The sequence below is a fragment of the Haliaeetus leucocephalus genome, unplaced genomic scaffold (assembly GCF_000737465.1).
Source record: "Haliaeetus leucocephalus isolate CR32 unplaced genomic scaffold, Haliaeetus_leucocephalus-4.0 Scaffold259, whole genome shotgun sequence".
Taxonomy (NCBI): domain Eukaryota; kingdom Metazoa; phylum Chordata; class Aves; order Accipitriformes; family Accipitridae; genus Haliaeetus; species Haliaeetus leucocephalus.
In genome coordinates this window covers 296,678-315,014 of record NW_010972695.1, presented here as the reverse complement: position 1 = coordinate 315,014, position 18,337 = coordinate 296,678, and the positions used below count along the sequence as shown (strand labels likewise).

Genomic DNA, 18,337 nt, shown 5'->3' with positions numbered 1-18,337 from the left:
GGCAGGGGGAAGGATCTTCTTGCCATCTATAGTAACTTTGGTTCCTCGGAATGGCTGCTATCTTTATATCTCATTAATCAATCCATTCAGAATCATTAGGGCTGGAGGGCTAATGAATTCTTCTGAGTCTCACAGTACCTATTAAAGCAGTCGACAAATCCTTAATGTTGTGAAACTTCCAAATAATTTTTTAAGGTCAGCCTGTCACAGTGCAATCGGAACTACAACCACTACATACAATTCCAAGGAGAACAAGGTTTTAAGGTGTTGACTCTCCAACTATTACTCCTTCTGGGTGAAAAAAAAAAAAAAAAATCTGTTCCTCAGTGCCACATTAGTAGAATCATAGAATCATAGAATACCAAGTTGGAAGGGACCTCAAGGATCATCTGGTCCAACCTTTCTTGTCAAAAGCACAGTCTAGACAAGATGGCCCAGCACCCTGTCCAGCTGAATCTTAAAAATGTCCAGTGTTGGGGAATCCACCTCTTCCCTGGGGTGATTATTCCAATGGCTGATTGTTCTCGTTGCGAAAAATTTTCCTCATGTCCAATTGGAATCTCCCCAGGACTAACTTATACTCATTACCCCTTGTGTTTTCCTGTGACTCCTTGTAAAAAGGGTGTCTCCATCTTCTTTGTAGCCACCCTTTAAATACTAGAACGTGATGATAAGGTCTCCCCTAAGCCTTCTTTTCTCAAGGCTGAACAAACCCAGTTCTCTCACCCTTTCCTCATATGGCAGGCTTCCCAGGCCTTTGATCGTCTTCACGGCCCTTCTCTGAACCCTCTCCAGCCTGTCCACATCTTTTTTGTATAGCAGGGACCAAAAAGTGAACACAATATTCCAGGTGTGGCCTGACAAGCACTGACTAGAGTGGGATAATGACTTCTTTATCTCTGCTGGTGATGCCCTTGTTGATGCAACTCAGCATCCTGTTGGCTTTTTTTTTGCCGCAGCAGCACACTGTTTCATTCATATTGAGCTGCTTGTCCACCAGGACCCCCAGGTCCCTTTCCACAGAGCTGCTCCCCAGCTGGGTAGTTCCCATCCTGTGCTCCACTCCTCAATTATGCTTTCCCAGGTGCAAGACCTTACACTTGTCCTTGCTGAACTTCATAAGGTTCTTGTTAGTCCAGTCTTCCAGCCTATCCAGGTCTTCCTGCAGGGTGGGTCTCCCTTCCAAAGTGTCCACTTCCCCACTCAGTTTGGTGTCATTAGCAAAATCCATCAGGGTACACTTGGTCCCATCATCCAGATCACTTATGAAGACATTAAACAGCATTGGGCCCAATACTGATCCCTGGGGGACCCCATTTGTGAGACGTTGCCAGTTTGAAAGGGAGCTATCTACCACCACCTTCTGGCTGTGGCCTGTCAACTAGTTCCCCACCCACCACACAGACCACTTGTCTAGACCGTAACACATCAGTTTCTCTGAGACGAGGTTGTGGGAAACCATATGGAAAGCCTTGGAGAAATCTGGGTAAACAATGTCCACTGCTTGCCCCCCATCAACCGAGCAGGTTACTTTGTCACAGAAGGTGGTCAGGTTTGTCAAGCACAATTTGCCCTTGGTGAACCCATGCTGGCTTTTCCCAATCACTCGCTTCATTTGACTTGTGATAGCCCCCAGGAGGATTTGTTCCATAACCTTCCCAAGGACTGAAGTAAGACTGATGAGCCTATAATTTCCTCAATCCTCCTTTAAGCCCTTCTTGTAGATGGGGATGACATTAGCCTTCTTCAAGTCTTCTAAGATGTCCCCTGATCTCCACAGATTCTCAAAGATTATGGAGAGCTGCCTCGCAATGACATCAGCCAGCTTTCTTAACACCCTTGGGTGGATATGATCAGGCCCCATCGATTTGCAGGGGTCAAGCTTCTGTAATAGTTCACATACTAACTTTTCCTTCACTGATGGTGGGTCTGTGTTTGTACCAACCTGGGTTTTTGTTCCCAAGGCCTTGGGCCCAACAGTGCTGACAAAGACAGAGGTGAAGAAGGTGTTGACAACTTCTGCCTTTTCAGCATTGTTGGTCCCTAATTCACCTCTCCTGTTTAACAGCCAGCCAATATTTCCTTCTGTTTCTGCTTGTTGTTTATGTTCCTGAAGAACCCTTGTAGTTTTTGACATCTCTGGCCAATTTCAATTTGAGCTGAGTTTTTGCTTTTCTGACTGCATCTCTGCAGGCCCTGGCAGTGCCGTTGTAGTTCTCAATGGGTATTCATCCTCTTTTCCATCTCTGGTATGCTTCTCTTTTGGTTTTGAGCAGACTCAGAAGCTCACAGTTAAGCCAAAGGGGTCTTTTGCTCCATCTACTTCCCTTACCTTTAAAGGGTAAATTGTTTTTCTGCTTCCAGACGAGCATTCTTGAAAAACTGCCAGCACTCGCTAGCTCTTTTATTGTCCACGGAAGCTTCCACAATTCCCACAGAATCCCCCCGAGCTGAGCTCTGAGTGAGCTGAAGTTTGCTCTTTTAAAATCTAAAATCTTTGTCTTAGTACTAACCTTCAGTGTGCCTAGCAGGATCCCAGACTCCATAATATTGTGATCACTGTAGCCAAGGCTATCACTAACGCAGATATTACAAAGCAGGTGGTTTTGGTTTGTGAGTAGCAAGTCCAGCAGTGCCTTATTCCTGGTTGGCACATCTAACAGTAGTTGGAGGAAGCAATCCTCTATGCATTCCAGGAACTTGATGGATGAATGACGTGAGCTCCTGTATTGTTCTTCCAACAGATGTCTGGGTAGTTGAAGTCACCCATAAGAACTGGGTTCTGTTAACCCGAAGATTGCTTAAGTGACCCAGATATTGCTTCAATGTCCTTATAGTCTTGGTTTGGAGGTTGATAGCAGATGCCTACTGCCCCCTTAGAGATGACCTCTCTGATCTTGACCCAGAGGCATACAATAGGGCTTCCACAATCACCATAGTTAACTTCTATACATTCAACGTTCTCCTTAACATAGATCATGACTCCTCCTCCTCTTTTTCACTGCCTATCTTTACAAAACAGCCTACAGTCATCCATCATGATCCTCCAGTCATGTGAGTTGTCCCACCATGTTTCAGTTATTCCTAACTTCCTGACTGGGCACAGAGCTCCAGTTCCTCCTGTTTGTTCCCCAGGCTGTGTGCATTGGTATACATACGCTTGAGGTGGTTGGTCTATTAATATGTAATGGAGTAGGAGCAAGGATATGTCAAGAACAATCAAACATATGAGAAGTTTCTCATGACTAGACAGGTGTATGTGGCAGTTCACAAGGCATGGCAGAGCAGAAATATCAGCTTAAAAGGCAGGGAGAAATGCTTTTTATTGCATCTTTTCCTCATTGATTAATCTACCATTATTCCACATATTGAGCCTCAAGGGGGCTTTTCCCTTCTGTTACACTGGCTTGGCTGGACAAAGCTCCACTCCCCAGTGTGTCAACACACTGTTATTACATACCATGCTAGTTCAGTACTTTCTGTCCAGAATAAGGTATCTTACTGGACAACTACAACTATTAAAATACTTTACTTCATAAGTAAGGTGTTTACCTACAAAGGAAATAAAAAACTTTGGGGAAACATGAACTAAGGTAACAATCCTTTTTAGCTTATTGCAATTATTAAAAAACTTATTGCTTACTATTAATGGAAAGAAAAATTGTATTTTCCTCCAATTCGGTGCCCTTTCTTTCTAAAGAGGCCTCTGATTTCTCAAGAGACATATTCTTTTTCCTGAGTGACTGCTGTCAGAGACCCACTACCAAAAGGCATGTGGCTTGTTACAGTGATTAATGACAGAACTAGTCCATAATAGAATGTATTTATTTAATTTATTGAATACAGTTCTAGAGTGGAATGTTTTTCTTCTGAGGACCAAAAACTCCATTCTTAAAAATACACTGGTGTAAGTCACTACATGTGGCTCTCTGCCCTGGTAATACTGCCCTGTGGTGGCCGATTTGAATAGAAGTCCCTCACTGGTGGCAGTGACCACTCCTACATGCTTCCTCCATGTTCAAACAGGAAGCAATACCAGGACATTCTTTACTTTAAACACAAATCTTAAATCTCTAGAAAACATCAAAGTCGGAGACGTCTTTAAAAGTGACTACATACTATCACAGTATCAAGGGCAAAGACCTACATGTCAGGGGCAAAGCTGCTACACAAACACCATGAAGCCACTATAAGTTTATATGCAACATGTCAGTATGTGTCTTATACTTAGGTTCACGGCAGAATAGTGACCAGATAGTGAGTATGAATTCCTGCCAGCCTCTAACATTCAGGCCAAAGAAATAACGTACAAGCCCAGTCCATGTGAATGCACTGCCCATTACCAGCGGCCAGCATGGAAGCCACATGGGTAGTAGCTGCTACAGACATTTTCCAGTTGTACAGGTGCTTATATCTATTTTCATGGCCACACGCCCAGCTTCTGACAGAGAATCTGGAAGTCTGTTGCCTATACATCCTTGACATGTTTAATCAGGGTGAAACAGCGTGGTGTTGGTTTCAGAATCTTTTGTACATACTTCAAGTTAAAAAGTCATGGAGAATAAAGTGGTATTTATTTTTTTTATTTCAGTTACATCTGAGACAAACTAAGAAGTGCAGGCAGAATTTATTAGTGCTGTATCACTTTAACTGCAATGGAGATCTTCTTGTGAAACCTTAAGTGCTTTTTCCATAACAGTAACTAAAGTAGTGCATAAAAATATAATAACTATGCAGTAGTGGTGCAGTTGAGGGAATAAACTACAAAATATGCATTCCCTTAGTTAATGTATACTCTTCTGACTATTTCTCTGGCAGCACTTAGTAATTCAAAGTGATTAAATTAAATTGTTTTTATATCTTTGTAATAAAGATAGAGTATACAGCCCTGTTCTCTTAGTATAGGTTGGGATTTTATTACTTAGCTTGATTCTCGGTTTTATAATTGGCCTTTTTGGTTCTCAATGAGCTGTGAATAAAATCTGAGACGTTTCAGATTATGTTAAGGAGGATGCACTTACAAGTGAAATGCATTCAATTTTATGAGAAAATTATGAAGATTATGATTTCACTGTATTTGAAGTGCAAAATAAAAAGCCTTACATGGATAATCAGGATTCCTCTGTGTTCTATGTTAATGAGTATTGGCAGCTTCCAGCCTTATTATTACAATTCATCAAACTATAACCTCTCCCTCTCTCTCTCTCTCTCTCTCTCTGGGACATTAACTAAGCTTCTTATGCAGATGGCTGGATGTAAAGCATCAACACGTGAGCTCAAGAGTTTTATTTCATCAAGTGGACACGTAGGAATGAGCAGGAAGAATGAAAGGGGGAGCGGTATTTTTTGTCTTGTGCTTTTCACACACATGGTAATTTTTCTACTCTAATCACAGTATATTTTAATATGCATTTACAATACAGAATTTTTGGGTTTTTTTATATGTTTGCAACACAATTTTTAGATTTTCTCTTCTAGAACACTTCATAATAAAAGAATGGTTTGTATTATCAGCTACTTAATGGCATTCTTTTGTGCCATACATTACATATTCTTGTTATATGTGGTAGCTTCATTAAGCTGGGTTCTGTAAAAAAAAAAATAAAGTAACAACCTCTGTCCAGAACACTTCACGGTATAATAGGTAAGATGGTTAAGGTTCCCCTGGTTTCAGCTGGAATAAAGTTATTTTTCTTCTTAGTAGCTGGTAAAGTGCTGTGGTTTGCATTTAGGATGAGAATAATGTTGATAACACACTGATGTTTCAGTTGTTGCCAAGCAGTGTTTATACTAAGTCAAGGCTTTTTCAGCTTCTCATACTGCCCTGCCAGTGGAGGCTGAGAGTGCATAAGAAACTGGAAGGGGTCACAGTTGGGACAGCTGACCACAACTGACCGAAAGGATATTCCATAGCATATTACAACATGCCCGGTATATAAACTGAGGGGAATTGGCTGGGGGGCACTGCAGCTCAGGGATTGACTGGTCATCGGTCGGTGGGTGGTGAGCAATTGTATTCTGCATCACTTGTTTTTTATATTCTATTATTATTATTGTTATTGTTATTATTATCCTTTCCTTTTCGGTCCTATTAAACTGTCTTTACCTCAGCCCACAAGTTTGGTTTTTGTTTGTTTTTTTCCCAGATCTCTCCCCCATCCCACTGAGGGGGGCCAGGGGTTGAGCAAGCAGCTGTGTAGTACTTAACTGCTGGCTGGGGTTAAACCACAACAAAGGTAAACGAAGAAACAGACTGCACGGAAGATCCAGGCAACAACAGGATTTTTAACAAGTCTAGCTGTACGTAAAATTCATAACAGCTTTTACTTGCACAGGTAGGCTTTCCTCTGGCAATGCCAACAGGATTATTTACATGAGCATGAGTTGTTTATATAAATAAGGCTTATATGATTGGACTCATACCCTGTGTAAATTATGCAAAAATATTTTAAGAAAGTCATGTGTATAGGATCCATGAAATTACCTTTCAAGTCTGGAGACCTTTACTGAGAACTGGATGATATCACTATATGTAGTAATCTTGCATGTTGTTCAGACTTGCTTTATCTTTACTGGTCATTTATCTGTATCTGAAAATCACCACATAACATATACATTGGCACAATTGTCTCTGTGCACACACAGGAGGCCTTAATAACAGCTGGTGTTGCCTTGGCAAACTTGTGTGGAAAAGCTTCTGTGAGCACTGAAATTCACTGAGTTTGAAAATGTATATGTTTATATCCCCCAAATTGCCTTTTAAGAAAGACTATTCAGACAGTGCAAGTCAAAAGTGGACTCATATAACACGGGTAATGAAGTGTACCCTTCTCTCTTTCACTGACGTAAATTGGAAAAGGCTTGGTTTAATATAGACTCTTTCTCCCTCCTGGAAATTTTATTCCAAAAAGAAGCAATCTAGGTCAGCCTCCTACTGGTGTACCAATTAACAGGATATGTCCATTATATTTATTATTCCTCTGCAAGATGTCAGACTTCAACTTAAGAACTAGCAAAAACAATATGACCTCAATTTACAGAAAATTGTGGAGTGTGAATGTTCTTTATTTTTTCAAGTAACTTGCTCCTCACTTTCCTGTACAATGTGTTTAAGTACTGCTGAATTTAAAATGTCCAGATTTTACCATTTCCAGTACAATTTGATGGCCCCATTTTGCTTTTTCAGTGACTCTTATAGGAGATTAATGTTCTAATAAGTACCGGAGGTCTTTGTAGTTAGGAAGGTGTCATATCGAACACTCCAATAGAAATCTGATTTGCCAGTGTTTCCTTCTTTTCTTTTGCCCTTACTTTAAACAATTGAAATCACAGCACTGAATGATGTCCTTCTTTCTCATATTTGTTTAATAAAGAAATAACGCCCCGTTGATCACTATGATACACAAAGTAGTAAATGGAAATGTCTTCACAAAGTACACTTCAAGGGTATGATTTGAAAGAAAAAAGATTCATTGGTGATCTTCATGTTAATAGGAGTAATATGAATGTCTCAGTTGAAAAATAAACTACCTAGAGTTGAAAACACACCAGAATAGCTGAGAGTTTCCATAGTACCCAGGTAACCTCCAGTGTAATTTTTTATAAAGCATAGTGAGAAGGAGGGAAACAGTCTTAAACATATGTATTATTTGAGAAACATGCCACAGCCTGTGAAAGTTGGCATTATTCTGTCCTCAGCATATACGTTTCTAGAGTGCCTTATTAGTGTGAAAGAAAGAAGAACACAGCATAATCAGTGCCCTGGATTACGTCTTTAACCTCCATTCATTTCTCTTATGAGGAGGATGTCATACTATCTTGTCTGAAAAGGCTGATGGAATGATAAATTCATAAATCTCTGGGAATTGCATATATTTAATACTTATCGGTCCAAAACAAATGCTTTCTTATAAACATCAGGCAAAATACTACACAGTAAGAAAAATGGTTAAAGAAAGATAATTTCAAGACAATTCTAGAATGTACTTAGAGTAATTCAGTTTCATAATTTTGTGAAGAAAAAACTCAGATTTTACCAGAAGAAAATAACAATATTTTTCGTCTAATGACCATTCTAGTAAAGGTTTGATTGTTCTGGGAGGGACCAGAACTTGTTAAATGAAACAGAAGAATAGTTTGGACATCCACACAAAAAATAAAATGAAATAAATCTTTTACCGCCTTATCACAGACAAAAAGACCTATGCATAGGCACTGCCCTCTACTGGAACTTGGTATATTGCACAGTTCTGTAGGTCTTCCATCCAAGTGAGTTTTTTTACGTTCTGTTGGTGTGTGGCTGAGTGCTACTGCTATGTGATGAAGACCTTTCCTATACCATTTCATTTGAATTCTGAGGGTCACCAGGGACTAGCATAAACCGAAAAAAAATACCAAAATACATAAATACTAATACTGAAACATGGAAATAAATCAATACTAATACTAACAAACCAAAAGGGGTGAGTCATCCATACTGTCATGCAACTTTCACAAAGAAAAAAATCACTCCAGTATTATAATTTTGAAAAATTCAGCCCTGTTCAGCATTACTGTAATTACCACTAGAGCATCAGCAAGTGGCACAGTGTCAGGTCTTCCATTTCTTCAGCTTTACTATGAGCAGGAGCTGCCTTTACCTCTACAATATGAACTTCGCATATGTTCAAGCATGTACTGGAAATACCAGTACAACCAGGACCTCTGATAGCAGCAGGCAGCCACTACTTTGCCTCCCTTGCCTTCAGACCATTTTAAGCTACATAATTTACAGAATTTTTAAGCAAAGAGTTAATTTACTAAGTAAACAACAGCTGAATATTTAGCTAAGTTTCACTGGTGAGCTATAAGAGCCTTGGACAAACTATGGGAGGCACAGGCCATATTTCTCCTGAGGTCCCAGGAAGTAGTGGCAGTTTTTTACACTTTTCAAAGAGCTACTGAGCTTCCACCTCTCTTCCAGTAACCAAATAGAAATTGAAATTCCTTTCTTTTTGCCTTCTCAGAGCCCTTTTTAAGCTATTAATAGAGCTAGTTAAACAGAAGGTATGTTTTCTGGCAGTACATATGCAGAAGTGTGGTTGCAAACACTGTGTGTGCAAACTCACACTCTGGCCTCCATAGCTTTTTCTTTTTATGGTTAGGAGCTGATTTCTAATCTGTCCCCATTTTTCCCCAAACATTTGAAGAGTTTCCATGTAGTTTGTTTGAAAAACACATTAATTGTAAGAGCTGTTTTCAGCAATGCATGCCATTTAGAATTTCCCAGGCTGATGGGTCATCACTGCAAGACATCACGCCTAGTTACCTCTGTCCGACACTATTACGTGACATGGCTGATAATATTGCATCAGCCTAACAAAATTGAAAACCAAATGGGTTACTGAGCACTGCAATCAACTGTTTGGAACAAACAAATCTCCAGTCAACCTCTACCTGTTCAGAGGAACTAAACACTAGTTAGGGTGTTTTAAGTGGTGGGCAGGTTTTCTTCTAGAAACTGTGAGTAGCAGGAACTGTCATGTATGACAGGTTTACATTAAGTCTAGGTAGAAAAGCTGTAAGGAGGAAATTTATTTAAGCAAAGTAAAACTCACTGAAAGTACTTACATGTTGTCTGATGCATAGTAGTCATCTGTCACTTAGCAAGCTGTGAAGTGTACCATTAGAGGAATCTGTTGTTAAGATTTTATTATTTTGCTTTAGTGCTGCATATAGGGCTAGCTGAAAATTATATGCTGAAACTACTTTTCAAAGGATTTTTGCTAAATTAAATTTTCCTCCAAAAGTATCTTCTTTCTTTCAACAACAAAGAAGAAAAAAAAATAGTTATGTAGTCAGTGAAAAGCTGAACACAGAAAAGATTCAGGTTTCAGCGAGAAAGTAAAAACATTTTGGACAAAACCTTCCCATACCTATCCAACTATACTCAGTCTTTGATGGCAAGTCAACATTTTCCCCAGAAATTAATAACTATAGTTTGGGGAGTGGTTTTAATTTTATTAATACATGCCCCAGGGTGGAATGCTTTCTGTGAGATTGAAAAGCAATGCCAAATTCATCTTCCAACAAGCTCTAGCTAAGTATCATGTACTACCTAGAGAACATAACCCAGAAACTGAGGGCAAATATGGGCCAGTCATATCCTCCACTCTCAGACTAGGTAGCTAAATGCACTGAGATCTGCAAGAACTGGGGAACAGTTCCGCAAGAACTAGCAATCTAACTCCAAAATATGTAGCAGTATTAAATGCCTGAAATTACTTGTCAAGTCAGAAAGAACACTTCCAAAACCAGGGCACAGAGATCCAACAGAAGTATGATTCTTGAATGATTAGGGCAAAGTATGAAGAAAGATTAAGGCAAAGATTTGCAGTTGAAAACCACTATGGTTTCTCATGAGCTTTTATCACCCATAAAGGCTATGGAAAAGGAAGAATTTGGCCCTTTCTGTGTTATGTATCAGGAACATATTCATGATTCAATGGAGAATACTTTCTAAATGACTGAATAAGTCTTTTTGTTTTAATCTTGAAAAATCAAAGAGAATAGAGCCCTGAGTGAATGAATCCATCAACTGTCATATAAATTATGTTAGTGTCCCCAAAAATCTTGTTCCTTCTTTTCTAGTGGTGATAAACTACTAATTAGTAATACATATTGAGAGACTATGGTTAACGTGGTAACTGATAGGTAGAATGAACTGGCACTGAATGGGAAGCAAGACTGCGTACAAAGTTTTGCCAATAAACTGAAATGCTAGAGTGGAGAGTTAAAATTCAAGTATGTCGCTGTCAGTGTTACTTTGCTATAGGAGATATATATGGGTAACTAAAGAAGCAAGGGAGAAAAACATCTGGGACAAAGAAGAAAGAATTAAAAAATCTTTGATTACTTTTGTAATTTAGAGTAATCATTTTTATGTCTTTCAGAATGGTTATAGCTACCTTACATAAAATACAGCAGAATAAACTGAACACTGAAAAGACAATTCCAGGCTGCATGTATTAATTGGGTACAACCTGGAGAAAACTTTTGGACAATGTTTTTTCAACCAATGTTTTTTGTTGTTGAAAAAGACAGGTTACCTCTGAGATCCTCTTTAGGTCAGCAGGAAAAGCCAGAGAAATAAATACATGAACAGCACTCCTCTTGCAAAACAGCAAAGCTCAGTCTCCCTAGACCTCACAACTTTCAGCTTTAGAAAGAAAAGAAAGATGCAGAGAACCGGAATCAGAGTGAAATATGTAGCACATTCCTCACTTAATGTTAACAAAGCAGATGTATTGAAACTCCCTTGTAGGCTTTTTCTTCTGATCTATCTTTTCACTGACAGTAAATTCAGTCAATGTACATGAACTTTTGATTAGCATTGAGTACATCAGATATTTATTTTTTCTTTCCACACAATATAGCTCGAAAAAGAAAAGAGTATCTGAATTTTGTTCCAGAGTAAAGCACCTTTCCCAGTGTACAGAGATTTATAATAATTGAAATGCATGACAGATGCAGTGTAAATAATGTCTATTATAGGACAGGTATGCATTTACTCATCATGCATATCACAGTGAAAGACACTGAGAACGAGGTTTTTGTTTTCAGCATTGTGTATGTAAATGAAATGTGTTCAGTTAGAGTTAAATATTGGCTCAAGGAGGATTCTCGAATAGTGATAACTGATTTTTTTTAAATGAAAAATCTGTTTTCTAATGTAAAAAGAAAACGTATGCCTGCAGAAGAGAAAGGGAGAGAAACAATAGTGCTTTTCATCAAGAAATTCACCTTATGTTTCATTTTAGTAAAAAAACAACTTCTGAAAACAAAATATTTAATCCAAAATCTGTCTCCAAATTGGTCTGTACTACCTGGAGGGAAGCCTCAGAGTTACTCTTTGGCAGAGGCTTTGACCTTCAGTGGGAATGCCCCTCTCAGTAGGTACTGCTGTGCCTGTACTCCCCTGAAGCCAGCCTGCCTAGACAACAATGGTAAAGAAGAGCATAGAAGAACCAGACTACAGCTCCCACTGAGGTGCCACTTCTGAAATATTTCAGGTTTGGCCAAAGACTTCTTATGTTTGTCCAAAAAGTTTGAGCTTTAAACTTTTACATGGGAATATTAATTTTTTTTTTCCTAGGAAGAAAAACACCCTCATTTTCTGATCATCGTTTTTCTATCCTCATTAAACCAATGATGAGGCTTCACACATCAAGAGATTTGGAGATGTGCTTGGTACCTTAGCATTTCCAGTAGGTTTGCGCAGATTCTTAGAGGCTTCTGATGGAGGCTTTTCAGGGGGCTACAAATCAGTGACTGCTGATGATTTGGAGACAGATGTTCTGGCAAGTATGTTAAAGACACTTCACAGTGTCTACATAACCTCATCAGAAATTTTAACAGCTATAAATTTACTGATAACGGTTGAGAAACTCTAAAGAAAAAAATGCATTTCTAAAAAAAGCAAAGTCTGATAAGTAAAAGCTGATAAATACCATTTTTTGGTAGACAGAAAGCGGTTAGACATGAAGAGTAACTGAGGCTGTTGATTAGAATGTCTAATACCTAGTTTTCCACTGTTTACTTCCTCATAATGCCAGAGAAAAAACTTATTAAAATAGAAAAAATGAGAATGGTAACATAAACCAGAGCTGAGTATTTTTTTTTTAATATATTTTAGATCAGAAAATATACTACGAAATTTGTGGACAAAAATTACAAGTAGGTTATTTGCTACATTATGAAAATGTTGACAATAGAATGAACACAGCATTTAAAATAATGTTATTTTTCATAAAAATACGTAGGTACCAGATGGTAGAAGAGGCAGGCCTCAAAGAAGGTCATCATCAGTTAATGCACTGCTTTCAGACCAGTGGTGCTGAAGGGCACTGAAGTCTATGTCAATCACAGAGTACACGGAGTCATTAGAGTGTAGCAACTATTCAGCAGTGTGAAAGCCTAGGGCATTGCCTAAAATGCAATGCTGTCGTAATGTGGCACCTGGAAATGGTGCACTTCACATCAGCTGAAAAATAAAAATTCTTTCCTTCAGAAGTTTCAAAGTCAGAAAACATCATGGTAGTACTATAGATATGCAGTAATCTACATGGAATGTTTATAGTAGCAAGAAGCTAATAGAAGATGAGTAGAAAACTAACACATTAGGCATCCACATAAAAAAATACCAAGCTTTGCTTCCAAAACATTTTACATGTTTTAGCTTCCTAAATATTCCACTTGGTTCCAAAATACAGAAATCCTCCTATAACTGATGCCAAGTTTTCATATTTAGCATATATTGGCTTTCTGTCCTCTGAACATTACTGTATTCCTATTCAGCCTTAGTCCTTGCTTAACTACCACTTTACCATAATATTTTTTCCACACCGTTGTCCTGTCAGTATTGCTTAAGATCCCAGTTACCGAGATTTAATCTTAGATTGAAGTCTGGAGGTAAATATTCTTTATAACTGTTGTGGTTTAACCCCAGCTGGCAACTAAGCACTACGCAGCCTCTCCTCTCTCACGTCCCTCACACTGGGATGAGGGAGAGAATCAAGAGGATAAAAGCAAGAAAACTTGTGAGTTGAGATAAAGACAGTTTAATAGGTAAAGCAAAAGCTGCACACAGAAGCAAAGCAAAACAAGGAATTCATTCACCACTTCCCATTGGCAGGCAGGTGTTCAGCCATCTCCAGGAAAGCAGGGCTCCATCACTGTGGTGGGTTGACCCTGGCTGGGTGCCAGGTGCCCACCAAAGAGGCTCTATCACTTCCCCTTCTCAGCTGGACAGGGGGGAGAAAATATAACAAAAGGCTCGTGGGTCAAGATAAGGACAGTTTAATAAAGTGATAGCAAAGGTCGCGCGCGAAAGCAAAGAAAAACAAATGATGTTATTCTCTACTTCCCATCAGCAGGCGATGTCTAGCCACTTCCCAGGAAGCAGGGCTTCAGTACATGTAGTGGTTGCTCCAGAAGGCAAAAATGCCCCCCTTCCATCTCCCTTTACTTAGCTTTTATATCTGAGCTGACGTTGTATGGTATGGAATATCTGTTTGGTTAGTTTAGGTCAGCTGTCCTGGTTATGTCCCCTCCCAAGATCTTGCGCAGCCCCAGCCTGCCGTTGAGGGGGGGCAAAAATTTTGGAGAGACAGCCTTGATGCTGTGCCAGCACTGCTCAGCAGTAGCCAAAACACTGGTGTGTTATCAACACCTTTCTAGCTACTCATGCAGAGCACAGTGCTTTGAGGGCTGCTATGGGGAGTATTAACTCCATCTCAGCCAGACCCAATACAATCACGCGTAATGGTTACTTGGGAAGACAAACGCCATCACTCCGAACATCCCCCCCTTCAGCCTTCTTCCCTCAGCTTTATATGCTGAGCATGATGTCATATGGTCTGGCATATCCCTGTGGTCAGTTGGGGTCAGCTGTCCCTGCTGTGTCCCCTCCCAACTTCTTGTGCACCCCCAGCCTACTCGCTGGTGGGGTGGGGTGAGAAGCAGAACAGGCCCGGACTCTGTGTAAGCACTCCTTAGCAGTAACGAAAACATCCTTGTGTTATCAACACTGTTTCCAGCACAAATCCAAAACATAGCCCCATACTAGCTACTGTGAAGAAAATTAACTCTATCCCAGCCAAAACCAACACAATAAGGGTGGGGTGGGGTTGGGGGGTGGTTTAATATTAAGACACTCTTAGCTGTAGGTTAGGTTTGAAATCTTAGCACCATTAAAGAAGCTAAATAAACACAACTATAATTCCTTCCAACTTCATCGACAATTTTCATTCTGTGCATATACAAAAGCATCTTCAGTGGAGGTTTGATACAAACCCATGTTATAGTAATGAGACTGAGAAACTCTACTTCCCTTTGAGATGACTGCAGAAGAGCTCCAAGGATTGAGATACAGTGTTTGTTTTATACTCCATGCAAGAACAACACCACCTTCAGATCCTACACAGTACAGAGAACATTGTAGTTTAATTTTTTTTCCTGTCTACTATAGAAGGTAGTGGCATAGTATATGTACATTGTAGTTTAACATAAACCCTACCATTTGGTGCTTACCTTTTATTTGGCAATGATATATAATTGCATTATTTAAACATATTTGTCGTGGTTTAACCCCAGCCAGCAACTAAGCACCACGCAGCTGCTCACTCACTCCCCCCCCATCCAGTGGGATGGGGGAGAAAATCAGGAAAAGAAGTAAAACTCCTGGGTTGAGATAAGAACGGTTTAATAGAACAGAAAAGAAGAAACTAATAATGATAATGATAACACTAATGAAATGACAACAGTAGTAATAAAAGGATCGAAATGTACAAATGATGCGCAGGGCAATTGCTCACCACCCGCCGACCGACACCCAGGAGTCCCTGAGCGGCGATTCCCTGCCCCCCCCCCTTCCCAGTTCCTAAACTAGATGGGATGTCACATGGTATGGAATACACTGTTGGCCAGTTTGGGTCAGGTGCCCTGGCTGGGCATGAGAAGCTGAAAAATCCTTGACTCTAGTCTAAACACTACTGAGCAACAACTGAAAACATCAGTGTTATCAACACTCTTCACATACTGAACTCAAAACATAGCACTGTACCAGCTACTAGGAAGACAGTTAACTACATCCCAGCTGAAACCAGGACAATATTTTATCTGTTCATTACTAGTTAGTAAAAAGGATTTCACACTCCGACTATGCAATGCAAAGTAATACCACTGCAATAACTCACAGTGGATCTTTTTTTTTGGTTGTTAGTGGAAAAATGACTGCCAAAAAAGAACCTCGGTCATACAAGATTAAGTGAATCTATCATGACCTAGTAAATAGACTACAGGGCAGGTATTCTAGTCTTGGCTCTGCTTCTGACCTGCTGAGGGACCTTCTGTGTCTCTCAGTTTATCTGGCTGGTAAATGGAATAATGATGCTGAACTCCTTGTAAAATATATGAACAGCTGTTGAGGAAGAAAGGATACATAAATGCAAGGTATTGCTACTGTTACCTGAACATGTATCTTTTATTTCATATCCTTTGCATCCATGTCATTGTAATTCCAGAATAAATACTGTAATTTTATATATGGAAGCCTTGTTATGAACATATGAATTCTTAAATCATTATGATATTCCTTCACAGCCCCACTCTCTTCCTTCTCCTGGCCTATACTGTATATAAGCAGCAAGGAACCACGTAGTAGTTTGACCTTATGGCATAAAAATATATCAGCACAGACTTTTTGTTGAACTTGTCTTATCTAACAGACCCTCACAAGACAAAATTGTGTTACTCAAGATTACAGCAAGCCATTACACTGCATATATCTAATTAGGAAGACACAGCAGCACTGTTCCCCCCCAAAAAAACGGAAAACATAGAACTGGTGGTCCAATTCCCTTCCAATTGTTCTTGGTGAAAAGCAATAATGAATCAAAATTCAACTTCCTTCCACCCAGGAATGATACTTCCTCAAATGTTTCTACTCAACCATCTACTCTAGCTCTCAAGATGATGGACAAAATCTAGGCAAGTTATTCATAGTGGAATCAGTTACCTGAGAACTTCCTTTGATCTTGTCTTTCACTCTTCACAACCCCTATTTGCCTGAGTGTGTGCAGAGTGGTTCTTATTCCGATTTATGGCTGAAGAAGAGCTGAAGATAATTCATAATACAATGTTATAGTGAAACGTCTTTTCCTCTTCATTTATTCCACAATTTCATTGCATCAGAAGTTAGACAGTACAGTCTTTCATACTTTTATTCCTATGAAGTATTTACCACTACACTTTTGGATACTATTAGTTAAGGTAACACAATAAAAGGCCAAACTCAAACTGTCTAGGGACTTTTTCCTGGATACTTAACAATGAAAATGTTCACAGAAATCCCATCCTGACAACCACTTCAGGAAAACAGATCCAGCTCAAAGTCAGTAAGAATAAATATTATGTAACAGTACCATTGCTGTGACTTCTTGTTAGAATAAAACATAAAAAAATCACTAGTACAGTTGACATCAAGATGAATCGTTGAAACAATTTTCCTGGGGACTGAGGGCAGCATTTCCACTACTTTAAACAAAGCAACCAACACTGATATGTTCTCTATCTGGTGGAACTTGTCACTTCCATTAAGTAAATAAGTTGAAGGCAAAATAATTGTGTCCTGTTCAACCTTTATGTTTAAAGAACTGTAAAAGAAATCACAAAGGTATATAAAGCAAATGTAAGGTGTTGCCTATGAGAATACTTGTCTAATCAGCTTAAATTGCCACTATATTCATACTGTACAGCAGCTGTGGAAATAGTAGATATTACTTCATGTTTTTCATGTTCATCTTTACCACTGTCTGGCGTGGTTTGATTTTATTAATTAAGAAGTAAGGAGCAGTTTATTTTAAGATTAGCAATCAGTTCACACTTGGCTACCTCAGCTACTTTTTTGACATGAATTTGATATACTTTGTAACAATCTGTGGGGCTATAAGTGCCACATCACTCTGACAGGTCCTTTCAGATGTAATGTTTCAGACTTAGGCAGTTCAGAGGAGTGTATTGCACATCTCATTTTGTTGACAGTGGGACCAGGGCCATAGCAATGCTGCTTTTGTCTACAAATGTAACTTTCCAAACTTTAGACTCCCTATATAAATTAGCATTAATTCTTATATAAAACAAGTTAACACTAGAGATTATTGCTGGGTTTCAGGTCTGCCCACAGAGTAAAACAAACCATAATCTAGGCCAGTCCATATCAGGAAGTTCAACTGGATCTAGGAGTTATTCCTTTCTATTTCATATACATAGAATAACCAAAGATTTTATTGGTACACTGTTTAGTCATTCCAGAGATTGTGTTTGAGTTTCAGTTCCATTGCTCATGCTACAAGTTTGCAGCAGAAATGCTATGTAAGAAGAGAATCAATCAATTGTGTGTTACTAATTTCACATATTTATCAGTCTCAGTTGCTGTCTAGTCAAATGTGGCAACAATGAATTCTGGTGGATACTGGGTGGTTACTGGCTGGAAGGCATTGTCTCAAGACTCATAGATGTTAGCCATTAGAAGTAAAAGGCAAATGGCAAAATAAAATGACAATATCAGCTTGAAAGGGAAGCAGAATAAAACAATGCAGAGAAATTAACAGCTGAACTAGACAAATTAGTCACTGCAATAGATTCTTGCAGCAAAAAAGGTTGTTTTTTTTTTTTTTTTTTTCTTTTCTGCTCTGGTAGTAAATTGTTCATACAGATCATGATTAGTCATGACCTTTATCATTGTCTTCAGCTGTTCAATCAAGAGCTCACAAGAACACACTCTAATCTACAGTATGCT

The 18,337-nt window shown here is 39.1% G+C and overlaps 1 pseudogene; it reads right to left on the bottom strand.

The window, feature by feature from the left end:
• Positions 1-733: 733 nt before the first annotated feature.
• Positions 734-18,337, bottom strand: part of LOC104832573 — a 146,634-nt pseudogene continuing 129,030 nt past the window's right edge.